This window comes from Ranitomeya variabilis, chromosome 2 (genome assembly GCF_051348905.1).
Source record: "Ranitomeya variabilis isolate aRanVar5 chromosome 2, aRanVar5.hap1, whole genome shotgun sequence".
Classification (NCBI taxonomy): Eukaryota; Metazoa; Chordata; class Amphibia; order Anura; family Dendrobatidae; genus Ranitomeya; species Ranitomeya variabilis.
The window spans coordinates 616485242-616507758 of NC_135233.1; the positions used below are offsets into that span (position 1 = coordinate 616485242).

Consider the following 22517-nt stretch of genomic DNA (forward strand, 5'->3'; position numbering starts at 1 on the left):
TTACTTATTGTTATTGCATTTTCAAAATTGTATGTCTTTTTGCTAACCTGTATTGTTGTTTTCTTCCCAGTCCAGGAGTACTGGATTTAACCGGGGGGGAGTGCAGCGCCCCAGAGTCCTGGTCATTGCAGTACTGTGGCTCCGCCACTAAGGGGCGCTATGGTACGTCTGATGGCACTGAAGGAGTTCATCTGACCAGGTATCACAGACACCAATACATTTCACAGCCGGGCCACCAGGGGGAGCTAAGGGTTCTATTCATTAGGCCACTCCTCACATACTGGTAAAACTGGGGGTCAGGCAGGAAGTTAGAACAGAAAGCCGACTGGGTTGGAACCAGGCAACACCTTGTGGCAGAGGGTGTTGTGGGAGAAGATTCGGTAGGGTCCCTGTCAGGGGTGGGATCCTGACAGAGGCCTGGCAACTTGAGCGAACGTAACGGGACCGTGCCTGCTCAGCATAGCGGCGGTGCCCAAGGAGGGATTGGAAGCGAGATAGATTGTGCTGAGTGAGAAACGAGATCAAAGCGAGAAGGAGAATACCAGTAGGAGTCGTGCTGTGAGACCGAGGCAACATCCTACTGAGGCGCACAACCGGCGGCCGGAACGCCGAGGGAGTATTACAATATTCAGCTTCAGGCAATACTCTAAACCAACGGCAGGACAGTCAGTCTAAGGCGGGCTGTCTCACCTAAATCACCTATGCAGTCTTGGGGGGCAACTTGTGGAGAGGGGCGACTCTAGGGTCCCGGAAGAGCTCCGAGCCTACCCGTCATACGGGTGCCGTCCTAACCGTAACATCAGGGAGGGACGGAGGATTAGCAGAACATCATCTAATCGAGTTGTGAGGGAACTTAAGAAATGGACACAATAGTTGTGGGGACTTTCCGTAAGCACAGCAGGGAAGGACCGCAACACCTAGCGCTAGAAGGAAGGCACAGATTTCCACCTGCTAAGAGAACTCTAGAGGTGCCATTGATTATCCGGATTCCGGACTGAGGACCCAGAGATCTTCAGTAAAGAGGTAAAGAGACTGCAACCTGGTGTCCTCGTTATTTATTACAACCTACACTGCACCGCAACATCACCATCTACATCTATCACTGTACGCCCCTCAGCAGGGTCACGGACCGGGCCTAGCCACCGTGACAACCCCGGAGCAGAGACTCAGAGGCCCGGTACCGGGTACCCCTCGGCCCTGCGGCAGTGGGGGCGCTACACTATACCAACCCAGTCACAGGTCAGAGACAGACATGTAAGAATACTGTCCGACAATGTGACAGCAGTGGCATTTCTAAGACACCAAGGAGGTCCAAGACATCCACCGCTGCAACACCTAGCAGACCAGATCTTCAGATGGGCGGAGAGATCTGTCAAATCCATCTCGGCAGTTCACCTGGAAGGCGCCAAAAATCAGGTAGCAGACTTCTTGAGCAGAATGCCTGTGTTACAGAACCCCCCAGCACCAAGAATGTTATGCAGTATATGTATGTATAATAGGTTCCATGTGAAATGCATCAGTTCAGCAGTGCTTCCACTCCTTCCGGGTGTTCTCTTGTGTTACGGAACCCCTCAGTACCCAGAATATGTTGTGCAGTTATATGTATGTATAATAGTTTCAATGTGAGAGGCATGTCCCTAATGCATCAGCCCACAGGCTGCACCCCTGGGCAGAGGGGACAAGATATTCTCCTTCTGACCTTCCCCACCTTTGTAATTCCCACAGTAAATATCGGCAGGCTCCGGCAACCCTGCGGCTATTGTAATGTATGTCTGGCCTGCTGTTTTTCTATTGGCCTGCCCTCTGTATCTGTGCTATATATTCTGTGTGCTGTGAATAAAGTGGGGTTAGACTGGAAATACGTGGAGAAGCAGTGAGATTTTATATGCACCCATGTAACCAAGGAATTCCAGCCAGCGTCCTTCATTCAGAATCCGGCCAAGGCAGAGTGGACCTCCTGAAACACGGGGTGGTACCTAAAGAGGTACTACAGCACAGTAGACCCCGTTACAGCCTGTACATCCCGGAGAATGGGAACTAAATCCAGAAATATTCAGCAGTCTGTGCCAGCAGTGGGGAACACCTCAGGTGGATCTTTTTGCCACCAGGCCAAATGTGAAGACCAGAGCATTTTTCTCTCTCAGTCCTCTAGATGGAACCACAGGAGTAGACGCCTTGTCTCAGTATTGGGGAGAAGGTCTCCTATACGCATTTCTGCCTCTTCCTCTGATGCCGAAGACAGTCAGGAAGATACGGGACGAGAGAGCACCCGTAATCCTGGTGGTTCCTTTTTGGTCAAAAAGGAGCTGGTTCTCTCTACTATCCAGAATGTCAAGAGAAACCAATCTTACTACCGAACAGGCAAGACCTTCTACTACAGGGGCCGGTGTTCCACAGAGACCCAGACTCTCTACACCTATCTGCTTGAATCCTGAACGGCGCACCCTAAGATCCAGAGGCCTGTCAGAGGATGTCAATACCACACTTCAGGCAAGGAGGAAGCCGGTGACCTCAGCGATCTATAACAAAATCTGGAAGCGTTATTGTTCCTTCCCAGGAGAGGTTCCTGCGGATACTTCAAAACCCGACATTCCCAGAATCCTCGACTTCCTACAACTCGGTTTTGAGAAGGGCCTCTGGCCTAGTACTTTATAAGTACAGATTGCAGCACTTAGCGTCTTTTTTGATAGGTCTCTAGCCTCCCATCCTTGGATAGCAAGATTTTCCAGGGCCACACAGAGAATGTGACCACTTGTAAGGAAATCAACTCCTCCTTGGGACCTAAACTTGGTCCTTAATTCCCTGTGTAAAACCCCGTACTTGTTATCAGAAGATATGGGCATAGCCAATCTCTCCTTTAAAACCGCATTCCTGATTGCCATCATGTCAGCTAAAAGATTGGGGGAGATGCAGGCTCTATCCATTCAGGATCCATATCTTCAGATCTTTGACGACAGAATAGTATTAAGACTTAACCCAGCCTTCCTCCCCAAGGTAGTGTCCTCAACAAATTATAAATCAGGAGATAATCCTTCCCTCATTCTGCCAACACCCTAGAAACACAAAGGAAGGGGTCTACCATAACCTTGACGTTAGGGAGACTGTTCTAAAATACCTGGGGGCGACGGAAGGTTGGAGATGGGACACTAACTTGTTCATACAGTATGGGGGTCCAAATAGAGGTTGTAAGGCAGCAAAATCAACCATTGCTAGGTGGATCAAAACCATGATAAACCTAGCGTATACAGACCAAGGGAAAGATCCCCCGGATATTCTTAGAGCCCACTCAACTCGAGCTATCTCTACATCATGGGTAGAGAAGGGGGGAGCCTCAGCAGAGCAAATTTGTAGGGCGGCGATTTGGACCAGTCTTTCTACCTTTGCCAGACACTATAAATTAGATGTCTCATCAGATCAGTTAGCTTTTGGTAGAAAAGTATTATATGCAGTAGTCCCACCCTAGTTTACCATCCTTTGGTATTCCTCCAATGGTGCTGTCAGGTGGTGAACTGGAAAACGGTAATTAGACCTACCGGTAATTGTATTTCCAGGAATCCATCCTGACATCCTGGAAATACAATTACCGGTAGGTCTAATTACCATTTTATATTGCCCATACCTGTTACTTGCCACAAGTGAGTGTGAACGAGCATCACATGTTGGAAACAAAGTTGTTTACCCACAATTTTGGAAAGGTGGCAACAATTCGTCCTGCCCATTTTGGTTGTTTTGTGTGAAATGTCCAATTTGCTTTTTTTCTCTTTTTGTGTTGTCATAATACACACAAAGGAAATAAACATGTATAATTGCTATAATTCTCTGGGAGAAATATTTTATTTTCTGGAACACGTGAAATGGTGCAGATGCTTCCAGATTATATTATATTTGCCCTTTTCAGCTCACACTGTTGATTTTCCACATTGGTCGGCCCTTCTGCTGTATGGGCAGATAATACGATACATGGCAGTGAGCACGCGTGAGTGACTACATATTTTCCATGTCGTTTGGCTGTGCACATATCTCAATGGGTAAGAGTGAGTTACATTATATTTAGCCGGCTGCGACACATTGCCAGCTATAAGCAGCGAGCCTTTCTAATCACAGCCTCGCTGCTCATTGAACTTTCTAGTCTGTGTTCCAAAAATAGTGGCAGTTCAATACCTCCCAACCGAGGGGCGGCTATTAACAGGCCCTACTTAGCCCGCAGAGTCTTCTCATTGTTCGCTGCATTGGGTGCTTTTTTCCGTTTTACTGCTCGAGGTGTTGACTGCCGCCACTTACATACCAGGCAGATAGATCTACAGGCGGCTTTGTTGTTCCACCGAAGGCTGTGTGTCAAATCTGTCAAAATCCAAACACAGATGTAACTAAATCGATAAGACAAACACACGCTCAGCGGCCATAAAGCAGAACGGTAATCTGCAATTGTAAAACAAAAGCCAAAACACAAGTACGGTATATTATTTTATTTCTTTTTTCCACAAACAAGAGATGAGGTAATTAATTTAGTTCTTGTTCTTGTGAAATGTTAATGAATTATGCAATATGAAGGTATACCATTGTTTTTATTATACTGTGGCCACTGCTTTATCGTAGCCCTGCCCTTGGCTTTACTTTTTGTAGAGGCTATGTATGGAACAGCAGCACAAAGGATTTAAGGTGATCAGTTGTGTAGAGCAGATCTGGGCAAACTGCTGCCCGTGGGCCACATCCGGCCCTCTTGCAGTACCAGACTTGCGGACTGAAACAGCTGCAGGGCTGACAGTGGCCCATGGACTGCTCCATACCCTCACCCGCTGTCCTTTTGCCGACGACGACTGTCACCGCAAGATGCAGACGGCAGTGAATAAATTAATGGAGGATGGAGCCACCGGATCTTTTTTTTCCACCAATAACCATGTGCAACTGAGCCAGCAGACATCATTTCATTGTGTCTGTTGTGCAGAGAGCCAGGGGAACACGGTTAAGTGTAGTATGTGATGTTTTTTTTCCATATGTATATGGGATGTTTGCATGCATATATAAGGCTATGTGGAGCTCAAACTGTATATAGGGTGCTATGTGGAGCTCAAACTGTGTATATAGGGGGCTATGTGGGGGGCTCCTTAATTAAGTGATTCAATTAACATTAATATTGAGCAGAATTAATTTGAGCCTATTGGTTCTGCCTCCATAAGTCAGTCTCATGTGGCCCCTATGGGAAAATGTACTGCCCACCCCTGGTGTAAAGGATAATAACCTGTCATTGCTGATAATTGGGGCATTAAACAGAGGGGCAGCAGGGAAAATATCTAATTATTGGAAGTATAAGGATATATTAACGTCTGTGTCTAGGGCTCCATTGGGTCATCTTGGATCGCACTGAACACCTCTTAGTTTGTTATAAGTTGTCACGACTTATGCTGCACTTTAACTTTTTTATTTTTTTACTCATTTGGCAATTCTTGGTCAGACCAAGAGTATACATTGACTCCAGGCCATTGTAAGCACCAGGATAATCTGAACAGCTGCCAAGGCCAACTTGACCTTGGTTTCACCATGGCATCAGGGGCAAATATGCTTTGTTCTGGCCAAACCAAGGCTAGGATATTTTTTGTCACTAAAGTGTTATTTATTTTTGTATTTTAGATGCAGTCACACAATGAACATATATTGGAATATTCTAAGATCGTGTTCAGATCTGCATCGCAACCTCAGTCACAGATTCTGTCAAAACGATGGACAGACCCCCAAATGTAAGTCAACTGTGTCTGTTATGTGGTGGATCAATTGTTTTACTTTTTTGTGATATTACAGTGATGCTGTAATGTTTGTGAACCCTTCAGAATGTTCCCTTTTTTTGTATACTACAAGTAATTCAGAATTTCACAAAAGTCCTAAAAGTCAAAAATATTAGACTTTGTAGTTTTTCATTGATGAAAATAAATATATATATATAAAAAAAAATTTTTTTTTCATCAATGAAAAAGTACAAATATATATATTTCAGTATCTCGGGCGACAGCCTTGTGCAGCAATAACTGCAGGTAAATGGTCCCAGTAATTGCTCATTAGTCCTGCACATCGACTTGGGAAGTTTTGCCCATTCCTCTACACCTTTATTATGTTGGTGGGTTTTCTCCTATGAATTGCTCAATCTAGGTCCTTGCTCCACATTTGTACAGGACTTTTAATTGGCTATTCCAAACCTGTAAACCGGAGCTGTTTTAGCGATATTGGTGTCGGGTCTCCAGTGGCGTATCTAGGGGGGGGGGGCAGCCGGGGCATGTGCCCCGGGCGCAGCCGGCAGGGGGGGCAGTCGGGCCGCCTAAAGCGGCGGTCCGCAGTGTCTCCCCCGGCGGCTGCATTCTGCCGCCCCCCGCACTTGGATTCAGCTGTTCTCTGTGCCGACTGTCAAGCTGACAGCCGGCACAGAGAAGCTGCGGCGCGCCGGCTCCCAGTGTTCAATTGTACTGCATCTGAGATGCGAGTACAATTGAAGCTCTGACTGCCGGGTCAGAGCGACGCCAGCAGCGTGACAGGTCATGTGATCACGCTGCTGACGTCACTCACCTGCGCGGCAGAGCAGGAGATGCAGATCGAGCAGGAGATGCAGATCGAACAGGAGATACAGAGCGGTGGTAAGTGCTCCAGTGGAGCTGAAGACACCGAAGGTGCAGGGGGGGGATTTACTGTGAGTGGGGATGGGGGGCATATATTGTAGGGGGGATTTACTGTGAGTGGGGATGGGGGGCATATATTGTGGGGGGATTTAATGTGAGTGGGGATGGGGGTTATACTGTGGGGGGTTAATGTGAGTGGGGGTGGGGGGGATTTAATGTGAGTGGGGGGGATTTAATGTGAGTGGGGATGGTGGGATATATTATTGGATGGGGGATATTTAATATGAGTGGAGATGGGGGGATTTTTTGTGGGGAAGAGATTTAATGTGAGTGGAGATGGGGGTATTTATTGTGTGTGGGGAGAATTGGAGTGGGGATGGGGGATTGAATGTGTGTGGGGGGAGATTTGTCATGGGGATGGGGGGATTTAATGTGTGGGGGAGATCTAAGGACACAAAATGAAGAGCAAGGGGGAGATGGGCATATATGAGGAAACAGTATGGGGGATGGGTGCAGACAGTTTGGGGAGCAAACGGGGGAATGTATGCAGACACAATATGAGTAGCGATGTGAAAAACGTATGTGGACAGAGTACGGGGAGTGAGGGTGTTGGGATGTGTGCATGCGTAGCATGGAGGGACAGTGTAAGGGCACAGCCAGGAGGGGACAGTATACCAAGGAGGGGGAGTGTGATGAGAGAGTACAGTATAAATACTGGGCCCTATATGGGGGACACAGTGTGAGAGGACAGTATGAAGAGGGGGGGCCGGTATGGAAAGGGGAGGTCCGTGTAAAGAGCGTGTACCATAAGAGAGACAGTCTGGGGGTCATATTTTATGCAGACAATATAGTGAGGGGCAATTTTTTATTCAGGAGCATTTTAATGACACTTGTATCTTTAAGGGCGTCATGTGGAGATTTTCTGCAAAAGAGCGGAGAAGATGGAAGTCTGCAGAGACGGCTGTGGATGAGAAAACTCATCATGGGATCTGGACAAGATGAAGAAATGAAGGAGAACAACTCCAGAGGCGACGTCATCTATAAGGTACCTGGATGTAAATGTTATTTGCGATACTGACTAACTCTCATGTTTTTATTTATGTTAGGAGCATTAAAGGGGATGTCCAGGTTTGTGATGAGTCTGCAGTCATTCTTTGTGACTGCAGACTTCTGAATTCTCACAGTGCGCCCTGCACGCTGTCAGGATTCTCTCGTGCTGGCGATTTACATACATGCGGTCACATGCTGACTAGACATGTGTGGCCTCCGTCAATGAAAATGAACTGAGTGAGGCCGGGCACGTCTAGTCGGAATGTGGTCAGAAGTATACAAATCGCATACTTGAGTTGACCTGACTGTCCACCGGCAAGGGAGGATCCTAAAAGTGTGCAGTGCATGTGTTGTGAGAATTCAGAAGCTGCGATGTCAGGATTCAGCTCTGCAGGTTCCAGTGGTCGTCACATGGACACTTCACTCATATGCGACTTTCATACTCATGGTCCTGTAACAACAAGATTCTCTTCTGCTTCTCTCAGTTTTTCACTGAACATTGGGAGCTTAAGGGAGAAGAGCTCATCGGTACATGACTAAGTGTGCAAATCGCATACGTTCGGGGGGGGGGGGGGGGGGATGGGCGCCAAACTGAATTCTTGCCCCGGGTGCCAGAAACCCTAGATACATCTCTGCGGGTCTCCCAGGGCTTGCTTGACATTGTCACGTGAGCACTGCGGCCAATCACCGCCTGATAATGGGATGCAATTCTCACACATCCAAGGTTCGTCCGAAGGATGTGTGTGTGACCGCTGATTGTTACGCTATGTAAGTACTGCAGCCAATGTCACACAAGCCCTGGGAGACCTGGTATGGGAGGAGAGTATGTTTTCATTTTACACTGCAAAATACAGTATTTAAGGGAAACATGTGTGGCACCCCTAGGGGTATTTGCCACAAAAATAGTTATTGACACCAAATACAAATACTAAAATAGCAAGACTGCACTACCATCTCCGGCCAGAATGGGGAGCTCCAGAGACTCCCCTTGATCTATTCTGGTCTGAGAAAAGGACTGGCAGTTGGGTTGAGGAGCTGAAAGTGAGAGGTCGTATAACTGAACTCCTAACAGCCCTATAACGGATTATAGGCCCGTAATACCCACAGTAGGAAAAGAGGAATAGAGAAAAAGGACATTGTGAGAACCGGGTAGCAATAACCTCTACCCAGAATAGGCGCAGAGATGGATACCGGATCCGTGGCCATGTTCATTATATATAATACAGCAACCGGAAGGACGTGAGGTGATATCAGCTTCACTAGGGTAAGACGCAGCAACAGACACAGAGTTCAGCGGTACTCCCAGAGGGGGTAAGCCGACAAAAAGGACTCGGGTTGTCCGTCGAACCAGAGTACAGAAGAGACAGATTGGGTCGGCAGCCAGTTCACAAACAGCAGCAGGGCCATACAGAAACTACGCATAATAAGAGGTGGAAATCCTGACAGGGTCAAAGTAATTCAGAGTTCTTAAACAGACTCCGGTGACAGTATTGGTTGCAAATCCCTCTTTGTTGAAGTAAACTGGTTAAACGTTTCAGTGCCTCAGTCTTTCATTTGGACAATAGCCATCGATCCAGGATCGGGGTCATCACAGCTGAGAGGACCTGCTGCTGATCAAGTAAGTGTCTGTTCCTTCATGATACCCCTTATACTGTGCATTGCCTGAGGCCACAGCACCGGGTCAAGCCACTAGTGACATCCCCCTCAAGAGACGGACCTCATTGATCTGGTGCTGGGTACCTCGGTCTCCCGGGCGTCACAACTGGCGTCACGAACAGGATTGGGCCAGCCCGTACACCGGGTATTGTGTGCCGTAATTGGAGTCTGAAACTGTGAAAATTTGGATGAACAATCTTGGAAATTGACTTTATTAAAGAAAATCCCGTTCCCCATTGAAAACTATTGAAAGTGACTTTTCTCCATTGGTTATAATGGGGTAAAAATGGCCGCCATCCCCTGATGTAATCATCTCATAACCGTTAGGCACAAAACTGTTAATCGAGCTACGTCATTACCCAAGCCCCAGTCTAACTGAAAAACTTCAAAATCCACCATCACAGAGCGTGCGGCAGTTAGAGGCAGCAGGGGGCGTGTCATTGTCATCCTGCTGCACAGAGGAACGAATCTACATTATCTAGACGGAAGCTGGGACCGGAGGGGCCTGGATTAACTAAGGGGGTACAGTATGTCGCAGCACGGAGACGCCGCAGCACCCGGCGACGCTAATGCAGCTGAACGACAGAGTGTCGATAGAGAGCCTGGCAGCGCAGCAGTGCAAGGAGTGGCGCCCATCATGCCGGTGTTGATGCCATATACCCCGGGTGGCCCGTGGCTTCCAATGTATGAAGGTGAACCTAATACCCTTAACGGTTTCAGGGAAAAGATGCTGGCTCATTTTGATATGTTCCCCGTGGGTGAAGCTCAGCGTGTTAGTCTCCTGATGATGCAGTTAAGTGGCCATGCTAAGCGAGAAGTCACAGCATGGGCAACTGATCTAAAAGGTACTGTTGAACGCATATTTGCTGGATTAAAAGCTACATTTGAAACCACTACCAGCAGCAAAGCTAAAGTACGAATCTTTAATTGCAAACAAAAAGCTAATGAGGGCGTGAGAGATTTTGCCTTAAACCTGCAGGAAGCCCTTAAATCACTTACACTGGCTGAACCCATTTTTAACACAGGAGCCGATAAACTGCTAAGAGACCAATATATTGAGGGACTCTACACCCCTTCTCACCGGGGGCATGTGAGCATGCTTGTTTTTAAGAACCCTGAATTGACATTTGCCCAATTAAAGGAGAGCGCTATACGTCTCCAGCTGGCAGAGGCACCTCGGGATCAGGATCTCACACAACCCATGGCAGATGTACTTCAGCAACGGGGAATGCCAGTGACATCAGCTACGTCCGGTGCCAGTGCTAAGTCCCTGGGGCCCATTACTAATGAGGCTCTTCAGCAAAAGCTTGACTCTTTAACTGATGTTGTTGCTTCAATGGCTAAAACCATGCAGGAGATGAGAGAACCCAAGATGGAGTTGGCAAACCGTAGAGAGGATGTTCCATGGATGAGGTCCCGGAGATACCCGACATGGAGAGGACGACCCCGTGACCGCTACCAACCGGATGGACAGCCCATTTGCCGCCGTTGCCAGCAGCCAGGCCACTTTGCACGAAATTGTGATTTAAACGGGAATCCCCTGGGAATGCGGGCCGCTTCACAGGAATGAATTTTCAAGGCCCAACACCCTGGCACGACAGGTACATCGGAAGACGACCCATCATCCCTATCGTGCTGGACGGAATTCCCCTCAACGCTTTGCTGGATACAGGTTCCCAGATTTCATCCATACCATATATCCTTTATAAGAGGTACTGGGCTGAGGTAGATATTGATAAAGGACCCTCTGATGTTGAACTAGATATATGGGCCAGTAATGGTAAGTTGGTACCGAAACTAGGATTCAGGGAGATGACCATAAAGATTGGTAAAGCAGAATTGAAGAAACAGGGTATAATTGTCGTTGATGTTGACCGACAGAACTGTGAACCAACTGTATTGATAGGAATGAATGTGTTAGAGAACTGCTTTTCCGAAGTTATCTCTGTCTTACAACAAATTGCTGAAACTGCCCGATCCTGCCAGCAGAGAGTTCTCTGGAGGGAAATAAAAGTATTAATGTTAAGGCAACAGATAGAAGTTGCAGGTGGAGAAATCGGCAGTGTGAGGGCGAGTGATCCAACGTCTATTGTAATCCCACCAAAAACAGAAATGCTGGTATGGTGTAGAGCGGCCATTGGTACTAAAGGACGAGACTATCAAGCCTTAATAGAACCAGCGTACACCGACAGCAGGCCCACTATACTCACGGCACGAGGGGTGGTCGAGGTACACCGGGGACGGGTGCCGGTACGACTTTTGAACTGTGGAGAGGAAGAGGTCACTTTGCCAAGGTACGCTACAGTGGCAAAGTTATATACTGTTGACAACAATGCCATCACAACTGTTGAGCCCTTAGAATCGACCTGTCAGGTGGAAAATAACGGCTCAGATGGAGAATCGGAGGATTGGTGTCAACAGCTAGACGTGGGTGTAGATTCAACACCTACCCATCAAAGACAAGGGGTGTATAGATTAGTGACGGAATATGAACAGGTCTTCAGTAAACACCCATTGGACTTCGGACGGATAGAAGGGGTGGAACATACAATCCCCACCGGTGACCATCCCCCGATAAAAGAAAGATATAGACCCATACCGCCCGCTCACTATCAATGCGCGAAGGACATACTGAGAGAGATGAAACAGGCCGGGGTAATAAGAGATAGTTGTAGCCCTTGGGCGGCCCCTCTGGTGATTGTCAAAAAAAAGGACGGAACCATGAGAATGTGCGTAGACTACCGGCGGATTAATAACATCACCCACAAAGACGCCTATCCCTTGCCTAGGATAGAAGAGTCCTTGACTGCTTTGAAATCTGCTAATTATTTTTCCACCTTAGACTTAACAAGCGGGTATTGGCAAGTCCCTGTGGCTGAGAGAGATAAAGAAAAAACGGCATTCACCACACCAATGGGTCTAAGCGAATTTAATCGCATGCCGTTCGGACTCTGCAACGCATCCGGTACTTTCCAGCGACTGATGGAATGTTGCCTCGGACACAAGAACTGCGAGACCGTCCTCCTGTACCTAGATGATGTGATCGTCTACTCAAAGACTTACGAACAGCACTTAACAGACCTGGCAGAGGTGTTCGAAGCCTTATCCAAGTATGGTATGAAAATCAAACCATCCAAATGTCACCTTCTCAAGCCAAAGGTACAATACTTAGGGCACATCGTGAGTTCGGAGGGAGTAGCACCGGATCCCGAGAAAATAACTGCCATAAGGGATTGGCCAAGACCTACCAACGCAAAAGTGAGGCAATTCTTGGGATTAGTGGGTTACTATCATAGATTTATAAAAGGATTTACCAAATTGGCAGCACCCTTGCAAGATGCTTTGATAGGGCAGACGAAGAAACCTTCAAACCGAAACCCTCCTTTTCAGTGGAACGACGAAAGAGAAGACTCCTTTGAACAACTAAAGAAGGCACTAACCGGAGAAGAAGTTCTGGCGTATCCGGATTACCATCAACCTTTCATCCTCTACACCGATGCCAGTAATGTGGGATTGGGAGCGGTGCTGTCACAAAAGCAAGAAGGTCGGGAGAAAGTCATCGCCTTTGCAAGTAGAAAACTCCGGCCTACTGAAAGAAATTCTGAAAATTATAGCTCCTTCAAATTGGAGCTACTGGCAGTAGTTTGGGCTGTGACTGAACGTTTCAAACACTATTTGACCGGTGCAGAATTTATTGTCTATACTGACAACAATCCATTGACCCACCTAGACACGGCTAAATTAGGTGCGTTAGAACAGCGATGGATAGCCCGGTTATCTAATTACAACTTCGTGATCAAGTATCGAGCAGGTCGCAAGAATGGAAATGCCGATGCCCTATCCCGGATGCCACACTTGAGAGATGTAGAAGAAGAAACAGGGGAGCTTGAAGAAATTGAACTACCAGCCTTTCATCAGCCCAAGGTAAAACATCGTCAGTCAAATACCTATCAGAAACAACAAGAAGTGAATTTTAATCCGTTAGCACACCATAGATGGGCTGACACCCAAGATAGCAATCCGGCTGTGAAGCTAGTGAAGGAACTATTGACTGAGCAAAGTGCATATCCCGATGAGGATGCCCCAGAAGAGACACATCAACTCTGGAAAGAGAGAGGCAAAATGTTCCTGTATCAAGGGAAACTCTGTAGAAGATACACCAATCCGAAAACGCATGAATTGGTTTGGCAGATTATCGTGCCTAAACAAGATGTGAGGATGGTCCTCGAGGCTTACCACAATGGTGCTGGTCACTTTGGTTGGAAAAAGCTAGAAGTACTTCTGAGAGAAAGATTTTATTGGGTCGAGATGAGAAAATCAATCGAACAGTGGTGTAGAAACTGTGGCCCGTGCAACCTCAGAAGGAACGATCAAAAGAGCCAAAGAGCACCACTGCAGCCCATAATCACCAGACAACCACTTGAACTGGTAGCCATGGACCACGTGAAGTTGACACCGATGCCTTGACCATCGTGGATCATTATCCGCGCTTCTTGGTAGTAGTACCTGTAAAAGATCTGACTGCAAAAACAGCAGCCAAAGCGTTCCAAACGTACTTTTGTAGACCCCATGGATATCCGGAACAGGTTCTCACTGACCAGGGTACAGCCTTCGAATCAGAGATCTTCAGAGAATTCTGTAATATGTATGGTTGCAAAAAGATCCGGACGACGGCCTATCATCCGCAAACAAACGGCTTATGTGAGAAGATGAACCATATTGTGATAGACCTACTAAAGACTTTACCTGAAACGGAAAGGAATCAATGGCCAGAGAAATTGCCTGACTTGGTGGATCTGTATAATCATGTCCCGGTGAGCTCTACCAACTGCACCCCAGCTTATCTTATGCGTGCAAGACCCGGCCAATTGCCAATCGATCTAGAAATGGGAATTCTGAAACCAGACGCAGAAGTTCAAGACTCCAATTGGGATGTCGTACGACAAAAGCAGTATCGCCAAGTGCAAGAGAGTGTGGAAAGAAGCCTCCAGCAAACCAGAGAAAGACAAGAGCGAACTTTCAACCAGAATGCTCTAGCAACTCCATTAAGACCGGGTGACCAAGTACTCAAGAGGAATCATCGAACCAATAAACTGGATAATCAATGGGAAGCCGTACCCTACACAGTTTTACCAACAAGAATGGATAATCCTAAAATGTGTCTCATTAATAAAAACAGAGGTTTAACATCTGTACTAGTGTCAAGAGACAATCTTAAATTATGTCCGGAAACGTTGAAAGAGCCAGAAGTTGTCCAGCCAGAATCAGAAGTTATTCAACCTATACAGGTTCAACCAGTAAAGGAAAAAGAGGAGGAAATGTATCACACCTGTATAGGAGACTTTCCCCAAACCCTACTAACATACCATGGTGCAGTAGTGGTTCCCATGGTGGCCTTTTATCCAACACCGAATCCAATATTAGAAGTCCCAAGACAGGAAGAGGCTGACCCTGTACTACAAGAGGTTCCAGGTCAGGAAGAACAGATTCCTGATCAGAGTGATCCCATTCACGGTGGACTTGCCAACCCCATAGTGGTGGAATTATCTTTAGCAGAGAGGGCAGATACTATATCCGCAGTAGACAATAGTACACCACATAAAGAGACACCGCTATTACGTAGATCCCAGCGTAGTACCCAGGGTCAATTACCGGCCAGGTATGCGGATTACCAACTATAAGACTATAGTCATTGTTATCGTTCTGTAACGTTTAAGCCCAGTACCTACAGAGACTTACCTGTATGAACTTTTTGCATATTCTTGAACTTTTTATCAGCCCAGAAACACTAAATCAAAGCTCCGGAAAGACTGCTTTGTGAACTTTGCTTCCTAGTACCTTCAAGGATAGAACTGTATTAATGGACGCTATTTGAAGTGACTTTTTACAGAATTCCATTTTTTTTTTGTTTCTTTGAGTGGTTTTTGTAACTTTTCATTTTTAAGACTCTGTACATACCAATTGTTATTTCAAAATGTTATCGTCCCACAGTCCCGGAGTACTGTTCTTAACTAAGGGGGAATGTGGCGCCCCTAGGGGTATTTGCCACAAAAATAGTTATTGACACCAAATACTAAAATAGCAAGACTGCACTACCATCTCCGGCCAGAAGGGGGAGCTCCAGAGACTCCCCTTGATCTATTCTGGTCTGAGAAAAGGACTGGCAGTTGGGTTGAGGAGCTGAAAGTGAGAGGTCGTATAACTGAACTCCTAACAGCCCTATAACGGATTATAGGCCCGTAATACCCACGTAGGAAAAGAGGAATAGAGAAAAAGGACATTGTGAGAACCGGGTAGCAATAACCTCTACCCAGAATAGGCGCAGAGACGGATACCGGATCCGTGGCTATGTTCATTATATATAACTAGATGGCAGCCCGATTCTAAAGAATCGGGAGTCTAGAATCCATATATACTTTATTTATTCAAATGTAAGAATAATACAATTAATAAATAATAGTAAGAAAGAACAAAAAATGGCTGCACTCACCAGCTCTTGACAATTCTTGACAGTACGGCACATTTCTGATTGGTCGCTCGCGGCAGGCGGCAACCAATCAGAAAAGTGCCGCGCACCATGAAGGCATATATCTTTGTCCACCCTGAGCGGGTGTAGGACGCTGGTGACGTCACTTATCTCCAGACATTATCTCCGGACAAAGCCACGGAAGTTGGCACAAATTGCCGGAAGTAGTATTCTAGGCAATTATATATTAGATTTTAATGTTATCAGTGTTTACCTTTGAACGTTTATATTGTATTGTCCTGTCACCAGCCATGTGTACGATTATCGGCCGAAAGCCTCTCTGGAACCAATAATCACCCCATGTAAAGGTATCTTTATAAGTTAAAGATTCAGAATACTATGACTTATCATATCCTGAACAGTCAAGTTTTTTATGAACCGTTAAGGTTTTCTGGTTGAAGTAAAAAAAACTCTGAGTGTTTACAGTTTGAAACCATAAAATGTTGAAAAATTATGTCATTCTTGAGTATATCACTCAATGGTGCTCATAAACGTGTCAAATTTGATCTATAATATACTTTAATATACGTTACTTTAATCTTTAATATACTTAAGAACAGGGCCCCAGACATCACACAGGGGGTCTGAAACACCGCACAGTGGTCCAAAATATCGCTGTGCTCTGCCTGGGGCCCCATATGCTGCCTGGGGCCCCTGTGCTCTGCCTGGGGCCCCATATGCTGCCTGGGGCCCCTGTGCTCTGCCTGGGGCCCCTGTGCTCTGCCTGGGGCCACTGTGCTCTGCCTGGGGCCCCATATGCTGCCTGGGGCCCCTGTGCTCTGCCTGGGGCCCCATATGCTGCCTGGGGCCCCTGTGCTCTGCCTGGGGCCCCATAGGCTGCCTGGGGCCCCTGTGCTCTACCTGGGACCACTGTGCTCTGCCTGGGGCCCCATATGCTGCCTGGGGCCCCTGTGCTCTGCCTGGGGCCCCTGTGCTCTGCCTGGGGCCCCTGTGCTCTGCCTGGGGCCCCTGTGCTCTGCCTGGGGCCCCTGTGCTCTGCCTGGGGCCCCATGTTCTGCCTGGGGCCACTGTGCTCTGCCTGGGGCCCCATAGGCTGCCTGGGGCCCCTGTGCTCTGCCTGGGACCACTGTGCTCTGCCTGGGGCCCCATATGCTGCCTGGGGCCCCTGTGCTCTGCCTGGGGCCACTGTGCTCTGCCTGGGGCCCCATATGCTGCCTGGGGCCCCTGTGCTCTGCCTGGGGCCCCATATGCTGCCTGGGGCCCCTGTGCTCTGCCTGGGGCCCCTGTGCTCTGCCTGGGGCCCCATGTTCTGCCTGGGGCCCCTGTGCTCTGCCTGGGGCCACTGTGCTCTGCCTGGGGCCCCATGTTCTACCTGGGGCCACTGTGCTCTGCCTGGGGCCCCATAAGCTGCCTGGGGCCCCTGTGCTCTGCCTGGGACCACTGTGCTCTGCCTGGGGCCCCATATGCTGCCTGGGGCCCCTGTGCTCTGCCTGGGGCCACTGTGCTCTGCCTGGGGCCCCATATGCTGCCTGGGGCCACTGTGCTCTGCCTGGGGCCCCATATGCTGCCTGGGGCCCCTGTGCTCTGCCTGGGGCCCCATATGCTGCCTGGGGCCCCTGTGCTCTGCCTGGGGCCCCTGTGCTCTGCCTGGGGACCCATGTTCTGCCTGGGGCCCCTGTGCTCTGCCTGGGGCCACTGTGCTCTGGCTGGGGCCCCATATGCTTCCTGGGGCCCCTGTGCTCTGCCTGGGGCCCCATATGCTGCCTGGGGCCCCTGTGCTCTGCCTGGGGCCCCATATGCTGCCTGGGGCCCCTGTGCTCTGCCTGGGGCCCCTGTGCTCTGCCTGGGGCCCCATGTTCTGCCTGGGGCCCCTGTGCTCTGCCTGGGGCCACTGTGCTCTGCCTGGGGCCCCATATGCTGCCTGGGGCCCCTGTGCTCTGCCTGGGGCCCCATATGCTGCCTGGGGCCCCTGTGCTCTGCCTGGGGCCACTGTGCTCTGCCTGGGGCCCCATAGGCTGCCTGGGGCCCCTGTGCTCTGCCTGGGACCACTGTGCTCTGCCTGGGGCCCCATATGCTGCCTGGGGCCCCTGTGCTCTGCCTGGGGCCACTGTGCTCTGCCTGGGGCCCCATATGCTGCCTGGGGCCCCTGTGCTCTGCCTGGGTGTAGGACACTGGTGACGTCACTTATCTCCGGACATTAGCTCCGGACATTATCTCCGGACATTAGCTCCGGACATTAGCTCCGGACATTATCTCCGGACATTAGCTCCGGACAAAGCCACGGAAGTTGGCACAAATTGCAGGAAGTAGTATTCTAGGCAATTATATATTAGATGGGCATTTCCTGAAGGAAATACATGGTGCTTGAACAGCGTTACCAGCTTTACAGCAGCACTTTTCACACACGGGACTGGGGGGCGCGCTTACTTTTGCACCCGGGGCCGGGGGCGCGCTTACTTTTGCACCCGGGGGCGCACTTACTTTTGCACCCGGGGACGCACTTACTTTTGCACCCGGGGGCGCACTTACTTTTGCACCCGGGGGCGCACTTACTTTTGCACCCGGGGGCGCACTTACTTTTGCACCCGGGGGCGCACTTACTTTTGCACCCGGGGGCGCACTTACTTTTGCACCCGGGGGCGCACTTACTTTTGCACCCAGGGGCGCACTTACTTTTGGGGCCGCACTTACTTTTGGTGGGCGGGGCTCCTCGGCCTCCGATTTGGTTGCTGGGGCCCCTCGTCCTCCGATTTCGTGGGTGGGGACCCTCGGCCTCCGATTTGGTGGGCGGGGACCGGCCTCTGATTTGGTGGGCGGGGACCCTCGGCCTCCGATTTGGTGGGCAGGGACCCTCGACCTCCGATTTGGTGGGCGGGGACCCTCGGCCTCCGCTTTGGTGGGCGGGGTCCCTCTGCCTCCGATTTGGTGGGCGGGGACCCTCGGCCTCCGCTTTGGTTGGCGGGGCCCCACGGCCTCCGATTTGGTGGGCGGGGTCCCCCTGCCTCCGCTTTGGTGGGCGGGGCCGCTCGGCCTTCGATTTGGTGGGCGGGGCTCGTCGGCCTCCGATTTGGTTGATGGGGCCCCTCGGCCTCCGATTTGGTGGGCGGGGCCCCTTATCCTCCGATTTGGTGGGCGGGGACCCTCGGCCTCCGATTTGGTGGGCGGGGCCCCTCGGCCTCCGATTTGGTGGGCGGGGCCCCTCGGCCTCCGATTTGGTGGGCGGGGCCCCTCGGCCTCCGATTTGGTGGGCGGGGCCCCTCGGCCTCCGATTTGGTGGGCGGGGACCCTCGGCCTCCGATGTGGTGGGCGGGGACCCTTCGGCCTCCGATTTGGTGGGCGGGGACCCTCGGCCTCCGATTTGGTGGTCGGGGACCCTCGGCCTCCGCTTTGGTGGGCGGGGCCCCTCGGCCTCCGATTTGGTGGGCGGGGTCCCTCTGCCTCCGATTTGGTGTGCGGGGACCCTCGGCCTCCGATTTGGTGGGCGGGGCCCCTCGGCCTTCGATTTGGTGGGCGGGGCCCCTCGGCCTCCGATTTGGTTGGTGTGGACCCTCGGCCTCCGATTTGGTGGGCGGGGACCCTCGGCCTCCGATTTGGTGGGCGGGGCCCCTCGGCCTCCGATTTGGTGGGCGGGGCCCCTCGGGCTCCGATTTGGTGGGCGGGGCCCATCGGCCTCCGATGTGGTGGGCGGGGCCCCTCGGCCTCCGATTTGGTGGGCGGGGACCCCTGGCCTCCGATTTGGTGGGCGGGGCCCCTCGGCCTCCGATTTGGTGGGCGGGGACCCTCGGCCTCCGATTTGGTGGGCGGGGACCCTCGGCCTCCGATTTGGTAGGCGGGGCCCCTCGGCCTCCGATTTGGTGGGCGGTGACCCTCGGCCTCCGATTTGGTGGGCGGGGACCCTCGGCCTCCGATTTGGTGGGCGGGGACCCTCGGCCTCCGATTTGGTGGGCGGGGACCCTCGGCCTCCGATTTGGTGGGCGGGGACCCTCGGCCTCCGATTTGGTGGGCGGGGACCCTCGGCCTCCGATTTGGTGGGCGGGGACCCTCGGCCTCCGATTTGGTAGGCGGGGCCCCTCGGCCTCCGCTTTGGTGGGCGGGGCCGGGCCCCTCGGCCTCCGCTTTGGTGGGCGGGGCCGCTCGGCCTTCGATTTGTTGTGCGGGGCTCCTCGGCCTTCGATTTGGTTGGCGGGGCCCCTCGGCCTCCGATTTGGTGGGCGGGGACCCTCGGCCTCCGATTTGGTGGGCGGGGACCCTCGGCCTCCGATTTGGTGGGCGGGGACCCTCGGCCTCCGATTTGGTGGGCGGGGACCCTCGGCCTCCGATGTGGTGGGCGGGGCCCCTCGGCCTCCGCTTTGGTGGGCGGGGCCAGGCCCCTCGGCCTCCGCTTTGGTGGGCGGGGCCGCTCGGCCTTCGATTTGGTGGGCGGGGCTCCTTGGCCTCCGATTTGGTTGGCGAAGCCCCTCGGCCTCCGATTTGGTTGGCGGGGCCCCTCGGACTCCGATTTGGTGGGCGGGAACTCTCGGCCTCCGATTTGGTGGGCGGGGACCCTCGGCCTCTGATTTGGTGGGCGGGGACCCTCGGCCTCCGATTTGGTGGGCAGGGACCCTCGGCCTCCGATTTGGTGGTCGGGGACCCTCGGCCTCCGCTTTGGTGGGCGGGGCCCCTCGGCCTCAGATTTGGTGGGCGGGGTCCCTCTGCCTCCGATTTGGTGTGCGGGGACCCTCGGCCTCCGCTTTGGTGGGTGGGGCCCGTCGGCCTCCGATTTGGTGGACGGGGCCCCTCGGCCTCCGATTTGGATGGTGTGGACCCTCGGCCTCCGATTTGGTGGGCGGGGACCCTCGGCCTCCAATTTGGTGGGCGGGGACCCTCGGCCTCCGATTTGGTGGGCGGGGACCCTCGGCCTCCGATTTGGTGGGCGGGGACCCTCGGCCTCCGATTTGGTGGGCGGGGACCCTCGGCCTCCGATTTGGTGGGCGGGGACCCTCGGCCTCCGATTTGGTGGGCGGGGACCCTCGGCCTCCGATGTGGTGGTCGGGGCCCCTCGGCCTCCGCTTTGGTGGGCGGGGCTGGGCCCCTCGGCCTCCGCTTTGGTGGGCGGGGCCGCTCGGCCTTCGATTTGGTGGGCGGGGCTCCTCGGCCTCCGATTTGGTTGGCGGGGCCCCTCGGCCTCCGATTTGGTGTGTGCTCTGCCTGGGGCCACTGTGCTCTGCCTGGGGCCCCATATGCTGCCTGGGGCCCCTGTGCTCTGCCTGGGGCCCCATATGCTGCCTGGGGCCCCTGTGCTCTGCCTGGGGCCCTGTGCTCTGCCTGGGGCCCCATGTTCTGCCTAGGGCCCCTGTGCTCTGCCTGGGGCCACTGTGCTCTGCCTGGGTGTAGGACACTGGTGACGTCACTTATCTCCGGACATTAGCTCCGGACATTAGCTCCGAACATTAGCTCCGGACAATAGCTCCGGACAATAGCTCCGGACAATAGCTCCGGACAAAGCCACGGAAGTTGGCACAAATTGCAGGAAGTAGTATTCTAGGCAATTATATATTAGATACAGCAACCGGAAGGACGTGAGGTGATATCAGCTTCACCAGGGTAAGACGCAGCAACAGACACAGAGTTCAGCGGTACTCCCAGAGGGGGTAAGCCGACAAAAAGGACTCGGGTTGTCCGTCGAACCAGAGTACAGAAGAGACAGATTGGGTCGGCAGCCAGTTCACAAACAGCAGCAGGGCCATACAGAAACTGCGCATAATAAGAGGTGGAAATCCTGACAGGGTCAAAGTAATTCAGAGTTCTTAAACAGACTCCGGTGACAGTATTGGTTGCAAATCCCTCTTTGTTGAAGTAAACTGGTTAAACGTTTCAGTGCCTCAGTCTTTCATTTGGACAATAGCCATCGATCCAGGATCGGGGTCATCACAGCTGAGAGGACCTGCTGCTGATCAAGTAAGTGTCTGTTCCTTCATGATACCCCTTATACTGTGCATCGCCTGAGGCCACAGCACCGGGTCAAGCCACTAGTGACATCCCCCTCAAGAGACGGACCTCATTGATCTGGTGCTGGGTACCTCGGTCTCCCGGGCGTCACACATGTCATGTGAAATAATGTTGTTATCCTGCAGATATGGGGTTAATCTGCAGGTAATCTGAAAGCCCGGCTGCCAGGAGGAAATTAACGTTAATCCTCATGGCAACTTTGGACTTTCAGTCATAGAGGTGCAGCTAATGTGGCTTCATTCACCACTCTGTGCATAATGAGCGGCGGATTAATCCACTCCCCGTCACTGACAGCCGGTTTCACACTGAAGCACTTTAGAGCCGGCTGTCTGTCTTTGGAGGACCCTTGGATTTGTGGGAACTGTAGCCCATTAGAAGTCCAAACATAATGCTTCTCATTTAACTCTTTAATGAGGCAGATGGGAGGCACTGTGGACGCAGTCTGGTCTATGATTGGACTTTTCTCTAGCACTTGGGGGCTTTGTATTTGGAGTCTGCAAACTATCCTAAGCAAATCACATGCCATTCCTCCCAAGTCTCACCTAGTGGCTAAGCAGTACTGTACAACCATAATTTGATTAACCCCTTAAGGTACCGTTACACTAAGCGACGATCCAGTGATATAGACAATGATCCGACCTAAACTAGATCGCTGGAGCGTCGCTGTTAGGTCGCTGTAGAGACGTCAAACACAGCAACTCCAGAACGATGCAGGAGCGATCCAGTGACGGCGT

At 51.5% G+C, this 22517-nt stretch overlaps 1 protein-coding gene across 1 annotated transcript in view; it reads left to right on the forward strand.

The window, feature by feature from the left end:
- The first annotated feature begins 5508 nt into the window (after positions 1 to 5508).
- LOC143809772 (uncharacterized) overlaps positions 5509 to 22517 on the forward strand; it is a 43160-nt gene continuing 26151 nt past the window's right edge. Inside the window, exon 1 of the mRNA XM_077292781.1 lies at positions 5509 to 5735. The gene's annotated coding sequence lies outside the window, so the exon portion shown is untranslated. The remainder of the gene's footprint in view (positions 5736 to 22517) is intronic.